Source organism: Lycium ferocissimum, chromosome 12, assembly GCF_029784015.1.
Source record: "Lycium ferocissimum isolate CSIRO_LF1 chromosome 12, AGI_CSIRO_Lferr_CH_V1, whole genome shotgun sequence".
Taxonomy (NCBI): Eukaryota; Viridiplantae; Streptophyta; class Magnoliopsida; order Solanales; family Solanaceae; genus Lycium; species Lycium ferocissimum.
In genome coordinates, this window is record NC_081353.1 from 19,129,637 (window position 1) to 19,141,103 (window position 11,467).

Sequence of the window (11,467 nt, forward strand, 5' to 3'; positions counted from 1 at the left end):
AAGAACATCATATGCTGCTTTGGCATACCTGAGTCCATCATAACGGACAATGGAGCAAATCTGAACAGTCACCTGGTGAAGGATATCTATGAACAATTTCGAATCACACATCGAAATTTAACTGCCTATCGGCCACAAATGAATGGAGCTATAGAAGCGGCCAAAGAGAATATCAAGAGAATACTGAGGAAGATGATGGATAATTACAAGTGCTGACATGAACAATTGTCATATGCCTTACTGGGATACTATACGACAACCCAAATATCAATAGGGGCAACTCCATACTTGCTTGTTTATGGTACCAAAGCGATCATACCTACTGAGATTGAAATAACATCATTAAGAATCATTCAAGAAGCGGAATTGAATGATGCAAAATGGGTCCGGACTCGACATGAGCAGTTGGCTCTAATTGATGAAAAAAGGATAGTTGCCGTATGTCTTTTTTTTAAATTAAATTTTATCGAAGTGCATCGTCTTCCGATGTTTTATTGATAATGATCAAGTTCAACAGAAAAAACAGAATGAAAAGGGACATAAATGAAAATAGTAAATGCTAACCATCTTTGAGTTATACTATTCAAAGATGATTTACACTTTTCCATAAGAAAAGTCTACAGATAAATTGACTCTGTGTGACCTTCTCCGTATTCTTGAACTTCAATCTAGCTGAATCTTTCTTGTTTTGATCCTCAGTGATGGAATTTTTGCTTTGTCAATGTTTAATATCTTCCTTCCCATAATCGGCACCGAATGAAAAAACTATGATATCCAAGTCGCTCCTCTACTTCAAGTATTGTATTACAATGAAATTAGCAAGTTGATTTCTTCTCGAATGTGTGCAATACTTCGCACATGTGAATCGTTGCATTATATGTCGAATCTCGCTCCACTTTATCCACAAGTACAAGGAATCTCTCCAAACATCTTGCAGATGTTCTTCAAGACCAATGAGCCGATTTCCGCATTGCCACGCCGTAAGTCATTTGCTAAACAATATTTCACGGCTTCCCCGAATCGCAATCGTTTCGCCATTATGTTCAAGCAATGCCAACATACTTAGCCTATGCATATACAAGATTACCTCTCGTTATTTCGACGCAAAAGCCACATGAATCGAGTCCCGCATTGTCCCGAGATGCTCATCGCATTACACTTCAGTTCATATAGTAGCATCTTCCATTAAACCTTGCAAAGAATGCAGTTTTGGTTTGTAATTGCTCAAAAGATCCATAACAGCAGGCCAATCTGGAGGAATTCTGCAGAACCAAGGATACTTCACTTTGATTAATTGATGAACTGTTTGTTGAACCTGATATACCATTCTGCTATATGATGTATTTCTGCCATGTTTGATTGAGTTTCTTCTCTTCCATAGGTCCTACATTATGATGGCTAGCATGGATTGAAATATCCCTTATGTGATTGATAGGTGCATTAGCTTTCCACCATAAGATGATAATCCGTCGCAGTGAAGCCTTCTATATTGAAACTCGCATAAGAAGCATTAATCGTTTTCAAAGCTTAAAAGATATTGGATACGTTAGGAAAAGACGGGACATAGTTTCCGCTTGTATTCCGATAGCACCGCATCTGAGACAATATTGATAGGCATTCTCTTGAGATTGTCATCATTAAGTTATACATCTTTTCCATACTCTTCATAGAGAAAAACTTATTTTGATAGGCAATCCCTTCAACCAGATGTATCTATATGCTTCATGACTCTCCTGTTTCTGTCTAGTTTCCTCCCATGCACTTTTGACTTTGAATTTACCATTCGTTTCACCCATCCACCAAGCTTTATCATTATGAATTTGAAGCTGGGACTAATGGTATCCTAAATGTAGCCAACAACAAGTAGCAAGAGATTCCTGCCGTTTCTGCAAATTCCACTCTCCACCAGATATGAACTCGTTTCCTTCTATTTCCTCATTAATAGCCAACTCATTATCTACAAAGTATAAAGCACCTTTTTTTTTTTCAATTATCAAATTAGAAGCTACAAGCACCTGGTTTTAATTGCCAGCATATCTGATGCTCTACCTCATCTCTAACTACCACCATTTTCTTCCAAACATTTGATGCTCTTTTGTCTTGTGCTACAATAGGATGCATCTTCTTGCAATACTTGTTCCCCATAAAAGCTCCCCATAAAGATATGGAAGTACTGAAATTCCACCAAAGTTTTCCAAAAAGAGCTTTGAATATATCATGAAGTGATCTAAAATGTAGTCCCCCTTCACACTTTGGCAAACACATCTTATCCCATGCCACCAAGTGCTTATCTTTAACACCTGCAGTATTACTCCAAAAGAACTCCTAAGAAAAATCTTTTGCAATTGATCTATAACTCTTTTCAATGGATTTATTACAGATAATAAATAAACTGGCATTGTCTATAAGACATGTGCAATCAAAATATATCTTCCACTAAATGATAGTAACCTGTTTTGCCAAGACATTACTCTATTCATCACCTTCTTTATCAGGTTTTGATAATAGAAAATTTTACTTCTACCATAGAATACTGGATATCCCATATATGTAAAAGGAAAAGAGCCTTTCGTCATGCCAGTTTTCCTTTTTATCCTACCAACCACAGTTGCTGGTACTTTCTCATGAACATAGAATGAACTCTTGTCATTGTTAACAAGCTATCCAGATGTCCTCTCATAGTCCCTCAATATCTTTATCTTCTTCAGTGACACAAGATCAGCTGAGCAAAAGAGTATGGTATCATCAGCATATGATAAATAGCTGATCTGAGGACTCCATTTTGGTATGCTATATCCTTTAAAAGCAGTATCTTCAAGTAAACTATTCATGTTTCTAGCCAAGACTTCAGCTGCTGTGATAAAAAGAGTTGGTGACAAAGGTCACCCTGCTTTAACCCTCTAGAAGAATAAAAAAAACATGAGATTGACCATTTACTAATACTGAATACTAGTTCTTTGAGACCAACCTCCGCACCATATCTACAATCACCTCTGATAAACTAAATTGCATCAAAATCTTTGTGAGAAAGATCCATGACACCCCATCATATGCTTTAGCCATGTCAAGCTTCACTAATATATTGTGCAGTTTGTTTCTCTTATTTATAGCTCAAATGATTTCTTATGCTAACAAAACATTCATAACAATAATTCTGCCTTTTACAAATCCAGTTTGACTGTTGGAGATAATACCAGTCAGTATTATCACAATTCTATAACAACGCATTCCGTCGTTACAAAGGACTTTCAAAATATTCGTGAGACCGGCTCCCGAAGACATGCTTGAGCCGTCCCTTGCAACTTGGGGACCGTCAACTTGATTGGGAAATCATTTGAGTTGCATGTAAAGAATTAGATCGGAGCCCACGAGTCCAGCTTTTACCGCTTCAGCATCATTCATGTCGCCCCAGCGGTGCCGCAGTAGTGGCTTGTCCGCCGCAAAAGTTGCTGGGCAGAGAATTCCATTCGACCGCCCCAGCGTCACCTTTGATGCCGAAGCGGTACCGCCGAAGCGATGACAGGACTGCCCCAGCTGTCACGAGCAAAGGAATCCACCTATTTAAGTGACATTTCAGGAATTGGTTCATTTCTCAAAACCCTGTAGGGTCCAAATTGCCTTTAGAGTCATTTTGGAGCAAAAAATGATACTGGGAAAGATTATCCCCTAACCTCTTCCATCCATTCTCCCAACATTGATTCTCATTAAGGATCTTTGTCTAGAATCACAAATGGGTAGCTCAAATCTCTTAAATTCCAAAATCATAAACCCTTGTCTTTCTTGATATAAACGTCCTTAGAATATTTTCCTATGCTCATCATCCTAACATGATTTCCAACCTATCCTTCACCTATCCCGTTAAAATACATATGGGTCTCTACTTTAGATCTTGGAAATGGGTTTCTTGAAATAAGCCTAAGATGACAATTTGACCAAACTAGTAACTTGAATATGGTCATGAGGGTTGATTGATCAACTAGTGTTGTGATAGTGAATTTTTAGGTAGGATAAAAATTTCATATCTACCTTAGCAATTTCGAAGTCCTTGGGGAGGACCTTAATGGTAAACTCTACTCTTGGGTCTCATGGTTGTCTCCGAGCTTTACATATAGATTATACGGTGGTGATTAATTGAGGCATTATTGGATGTTCGTATCACTCGCTCGGCGATGAGGTAGGTTACGACTTCCTTTCGGTAGACTCCGGCTAGTTTTTCATACCGTTGTGTTAAAGAAACTAGAGAATGCACGTATAGGATTCGGAGATACGGGATGAAATCAGATGGTATTGTATGTGACATATTTGTTCGAGCTCGCGGCCCGTAGACTCCTTAAGTATTGATGACCTTGTTGATTATCGTTGGATTTATGTTACTTAGGAGTAGCGGACTCGAATCAGTTACGCCTATCACGAGATTATTGTAGCGAATCTAAGCGCTAGCTGGAAATATAAAACGAATCACGGTAGTGAATGATATCCTAGTTAAATGGTAACGAGTGACTCGAATGTAGGGTGAGATTCTTATCCTAAGTAAATAGGCTTATTAGGAAAATGGTAATACCATATGTTAAATGATTGACCTGATGTGTGTTAGGACTATTCGCCCCGTTATATGTGTTGATTGTTTAATTGTGTTGGCTTGATGCTATGTGTAGTTGGTAGATAGCGAATGTCGCTTGTTTTTCTGATTCGGATAGGATTGACATAACCGTTGTTAGTATGTGTACTATGATACATTATTGGCGTACCCACCGTCGGGGTACTCGAGTTATTGATATACGTTCGGTATACCCACCGTAGGTATCAGGACGGATATATCGCTGCGCACCCCGTCGAGGTACTTGTGATATTGAGCTTACTTGTTGATGATTAACATATACATTGCATGCATTCTCTCATATTATCATGTATGGCCGATATCCGGTGATGATCCGATATCGTTGATTGAGCGAAACTGATATTTGATAAACTCTTTTACTTGAGTGATTATGAAAAAAGCCGATGTCCGAAGATCCTTTCCGGAATTGTTATTTATATGAAACTGATACTTGATAAACTCTTTTACTTGAGTGATTATGAGGAGGCCGATGTCCGAGGTTCAATTCCGAAATTTTTGATTTACGAACCGATATTTGACAACTCTTTGAGTGATTTTATGAGGCCGATGTCCGATGGTTATATTCGGGCATCGTTGTGCTTGGCCGATTCTCGATTTTATCCCGAATTCGATTGTAGTGCATGGCTCCGCGGTCCCCTGCAGCTGGTGCTCTGCGAGACTCCCCCCATGAGCAATTCGTGTTCCGTCTATCTGTTTGGCAAAGATCCGTGACGGGTGGAACTCCGACTTCGCGAGTCACACTGGTTGTGCTGCCGAGATGTCGATATTTCCATCCGGAGTGCATGTGTATATCTCATTTGCATAGCATGGCATGGCATCACATTCATACCATTATTGCATTGCATTGCATTATGACTTGAGTGAGATATCGTGATGACTGTATTTTGACCATTGTGTTGTTGATTCTATTGAGTTGATTTTTCCAGGATTAGATATACTCAGACTTATCATATAGGGTTTAGATGCTATACGTAGGTAATGACGAACAATTGGACTCGACTCTTGTGACTTATATTGCTGACTCGTGCCTGTTAAACAAACCTAAAACTAGTAGTGTATCGTGTTAAGCAAGGTTGAACATGAAGGTGTCGTAAAAATGAGTTTGCTCCTAAAACACGAACGAGCGACCTGGGAATGGTAAGGATGTTGTGAATTTGTATATGTGTTTAGCCAACTTATAATTTATGATAGATTAATTGTGACCTAAGTTAGATTGAAGTTTTGATCTATTGTTTCGGGATATGTGACTTAATTTAGTGATTATCATCATTATTCGTGAATTCTTTACCAATATGTGATACTAACCATTGTCGGGCCTATGATACCCACTCAAGACGCGGTTGTACCGACATTGAACTTGCTACACCTTTTTGTGGTGTAGATCGTTGTGTGATTGATCGAAATATATGCGGAAATTATGCGTGCTTGTCCGGAAGTTCGCCCCCCCCCCCCCCCCATGTCATTTGGGGATTAGAGGTTGAGTCTTTATATATGATGTCACCTCGAAATTTACTTAGTCGCTCTTTTATTAGTCTAGACTAGGTCATGGGAATTTGTATCGAGTCTGTAAAAACGTATTGTCAAATTATGTAACATTCGAGTTTGTATTTATAAATGAAATTCCGCTTATTTTTCTTAATTTCCAAATGCTTTTGAAGGAAAGTTATGTGATCGAAGTTGTATAAACGAGAGGGTTCGCCTACCAAGTGTGAAGGTACGTGCCCACACTAGCCCAAACGGGTCGTGACAAATTCTTTCATGCAGAACTCTGGAAATGATTTTGTTAGCAAAAATGCTAAGGCTTATTGGTCTCAAGTCAGTAAATGAATTGACCACTTCCTTCTTAGGAATTAAGACAAGGTTGGTGTGATTTATGAATCTAGGCAGCTCTTGACCACAAAAGGATGCTCTAACCATTTTAGTCACATCATCCCCTATAATATGCCAACAAATCTGAAAGAAGTGACCTGAGAAACCACGGGTGCTATCATTATTAAGACCATATACTGCTAGCTTGACATCTTCATTACTAGGGAGAACTATAAGTGACTTATTTTGTTCCTGAGTGATTAGAGCAGGAATCTTCTTCAACATCACATAGTTAGCACTTATAGACTGCTCTCTAAATTGATCTTCATAAAATGAAAATCCGTTTCCTCCCAATGTCATAGGAAGAAATCCAATCCTTGACTATTCGAATCTCTCGCAATGCCAATTTCTTTCTTCTTCCATTGACATAGGAGTGAAAGAACTTAGTATTTCTATCACCATTCAACCACCTCATTCCGTACTTCGTCTAACACGATTCTTCCGTACGCAAGTAACTATCTAAATCGACTCGAGCTTTGTGTAAGTCATTTCATTCATCATGAAGGATTTAATTCAAACTATAGTTCCTTCACCTTGATAACATCTTCTAAAGTTGAGATTTGCTGAAAAATATTGCCATATATGTCCTTACTCCACATTGCCAAAGCTAGTTGACCTTTTTCATTTTAGCCTGAAACTCAGTGAAAGGATTTGCTGCAAAATCCAAGCACCAGTTATTTTGAACAAATTCCAAAATTTTTGGATGCTGAGACCAAAAATTTAGGAACTTAAAAGGCTTAACAACCACCTCCTCTTGACTATCACACACAACATGGAGAGGGGCATGATCTGATCCATGCCTTATAAGATGTGAAACTTCAGATCATGGGAATAAATCCATGAACTCCTGATTTCCAAAAACTCTGTCAATGGGAATAGACCCATGATCTGATCCATGCCTTATAAGGTTATGTGTTTTCCATCATTCATCTTGTGTTTACCTAGCCTGTTTATATTCACCGGATGCCTCACTTGCTCGATTCTAACCGAAGTACGCTCTTCAAAGCATAGCCTAAGTGTTTTTTCCCCTCGAGACTATGTATTCATGTAAATAATGGTCAAGTAGTCTTTCTTTTAGCTTCATTCATCATGTTTGAGTAGATAAGATTGGTTGATGGTGTGTCCAAAGGTGATATATGTATGGGGGAAGCATGCCTACTTGTGCTAAGAGTTCATTTTGATTATATGGGACCAAATGGTCCATTAGTATGCCAATGTTCACCTACCGTCTACCTGGCTCGTATTCATTGTCTCTCGCATAACTTGAATATTGCTTTGGACACTCAACTCGAACCTTCTGATAGCATTATCTGCCTTCAAGTCTAGTTTGAATGTAGAAAAAATGACACTTAGTTTTTTTGTTAGATCATGTTGTTAGATCATGATGCCTAATGTACATTCCATGTGTAACGACCCGCTAGGTCGTTACGGGGGTAACCTAGTAAATTAGACCTTTGTTGGGAATTTTGAGGCTGCGGTGAGTCTGTAGCGTATTTATGTATATCTGCATGGTGGGTTTACGTCTGTAGGACCTCGAATTGGTGTTGGAATTTTTGATTGAAAAATGATGAAAAAACCCGAGCTACTAGTCAAAATTGACCACTCTAGCGGTTATGGAACTGCTGTAGCGAGTCCGTCGTAGCGGGTGGGGGACCGCCGCCGCAAGGCGGAAGAAATTAATAAGGTCCGCCATAGCGGGACTGTCACGACCCGGCTACGGGCCATGACGGGTACCCGGGGCTAACCACCGAGCACCTCTCATTCCATTACTCGTCTTGCGTCATTCACATTTCTTATACTCATAATCATAGAAACGACTTTCATTTGAAACATATTTACTATATAAACATAAGCCCTTTAGGCTATCATAATAGTATATATATACATATATATACATAAGAACTAGTGAGACCATATTGCCCAAACATACGTATCTACGAGCCTCTACTAGAAAGATTACTAGACATGTACGGGACAGACCCCGTCGTGCCCAAAACATGAATATATATATACATATATGTACCAAAAAGAATAATCAATGGCACCTCCGAGACAACGGAGTGCTCTCAAACAAATGAAATGACTCCCTACGAGTCCGGATCACCTCCTCGTCACTCCTGGGCATGAACACAAAGATCAAAGAAAACAAACGTCGGTACGAACATTGTACCGAGTATGTAAGGCATGAATGAAATGAACATAATAGAGAAATCATAAGGCATAGATGAAGACATAACCTTCGAATGGATACATTTTATACATATATCATACGTAGCATATCATGTGAACTACCATAACGTATACATCATCATACCGTTCATACATCATCATATCATTCAAACATCGGCTATCGTTAACCCGCGTCCGGTAACCAACATATCTTGACCCACTAGTGGTGATCGTGTCACCGCTTAGGCGCGGTGGAATCATAGCGACCCGCCGTAGCGGTGACACGTCCGGCCATTTGCGCACGATGAATCGCTAACACGCTTAGCGGTGACACGTCAAGAACGGCCAATTAGGCGCGGTGGAAATCACATCGTCGTACATATCATATACTTATAATTATTATTCATCTCATAGGCATATCATGGCTTTATCATAATTTAACATCATTATACATTTATCATCAAAACATACATTAGAACTTGAGGGCAACTATAGCTGAGTCGGGGTGACATAAGGTTGTGAACCCCCGATTTCGTTATGGAGTATTCATAGTCATTGTATCTCACCTTGGAGGAACTAACGTTTTAAGGTGAGTGCACATAATGGAAACATCAATAAATCGTAGTTAACACCATTAGCCTTGTAGGCACATCATATCATAATCTCTAAAATCTTTAGACTTAAGCTTATCATCATCATTATCGTACTCATAGTTTTCTTGAAGATAGGGAATTCATGAAGAATGAGGAAAATTATGCCATAAGATTCATGCCTTAGAAATAAAGGGCTAGCCTCACATACCTTCGCCGTTTAACTATTCTATTGCTTGCTCGTTCTCCTTTAATGCACACGTTTTACCTTCAAGAGAATTCGTGTCGATATTAGCTACACAATTATATGAACGGGCTTACTAAAGCTAGAGAAAATTGGGCAGCATTTCCTTTGTTTATATGACTTCCTCCATATTCCATATCAACTCACAAACATCCGTAATATCATGCATAGTATCATAAATAACAATCATCATTTGTCTACGTTATCCACATTTCACAATTTCACTTCAATTTCCCCATAATCATGGTCATAATTTACTATTACGTTCTTCCATGTACCACTTTCTCATTCCATGTTCTAAATCATCACTACAATCTACCTACAATCACAACATATCCATTTTCATGATTCATTCCAAGCTACTACTCAACACTAGCAGTATTCCCATATTTATGACCCATTTTCTATGTTCTAGTAGAATCCAAGTGTTTCAACTTTTCAATACTTCAAATAATATGAAAAGATCATGAAACTCACCTTATATGGTGTAGGAACAAACCTTGAGTGGTAATACTTTCCTTACACCAAAATCCTAGTTCACTTTTCTTGGGATTTCTTGACTTAGATGAACTTTGATGAATTTCTTACACTTGATTCACTTGAATTCTTGACATTGATCTTTGATTTCCTTTGTTTTCTTGTGGATGAAGAGTGGAGAATATTCTATAGAGTTCTTGACTTGTGTGGAATGAAAAATGAAATGAATTAAATGAACGTGGGTCTCCTTTTAATAACTTAAAATCTGATCCCGTCGGGCAATTTTGCGCCCATTTTTGGTAGCCGTATGAATTCCTACGGACCGCCAAATGGTCCGTGAACTGCCCGGTTGGAAATGGGTCAACGTGACCATTTGACGGCGAAATTGCTGTGTCAATTTGACGGACCGCAGAATTTTCTGCGGGCCGTCAAAATTTACCGGGCGTCAAATGGTCAACGAATTTTCTGCTCAGACATTCTGTCGTAGAATGGCCATAACTTTTTACTCAGACATCACATTGATGAGAGATTTGTTGCGTTGGAAACTAGACTCGATGAAATTTAATTTGGACAAAAGAAACACACGAAAACTCCCCATATTCTAGGAGATATGCCCCCACCAATTTGGACCAAAATTTTGTCTGAAAATTTTGCCAAGTTTTACCAAAGTTCCCACACTCTCAATTCCTTTATTTGTTTGTTCTTAAATCCTTATGGAACCTTCTTAACACTTATTTAAAACTTCATTAACAATCAAAGGGACATTATAACTCTTCTTCAAAACTTTATTAAGTCATCATTAATTCGATACTCGTAAATCTTGCCCGACACATGACATATACCTTACTTTCCTTAACAACTTTCGTCTCCTACTTCAAATGTCTTTGAAATCTTAATTAGGACCATTAAAGACTATTTCTGTTACACCTCGCATTTTTGCGCATTTGGATATTCCGAGTTAACTGCGGGAAGTTAAGGGCAAGGCCATTGTCGACCTTGTTTTAAGACGTAAGTCGTTTATGAACTATGTTGGGAGGAGACATTAAGGAAAAATTTGGGCCAAAAGTTATTTATAGAAAGTTGGCCATTTCATGAAAATAGCCACAAGTGGCCGGCCACATAGGGTGTGGGCCATGGCCATACGGATGGCTATTACATGTCGACTAAAAGATGACAAGGCAAGGGAATAAGTCATCTTTGTGACTTGGGAAATTTAAAGAAGTTGAAGAAACTTGGAGGGAAAGAAAAAGAAAAGTCTAGAAAAATTTGGAGAAAAAAATTAAGGGCCATGACCGGCCACATGCATATATTTTTATATATATATATATAAGTGAGGACCAAACAAAACACATGCTTCATCATTTAAACTCTAGAGAGTTCAAGAGAAAGGAAGGAAAAGAGAGAGAGAGAGAATCTCTCGGCCAGAGGCTCGGCCGAGAGAGTGGTGCCTCTTTTGCTTATGGAAAATTATTTTTCTTCTAGGTTGTGACTAAATGGAAG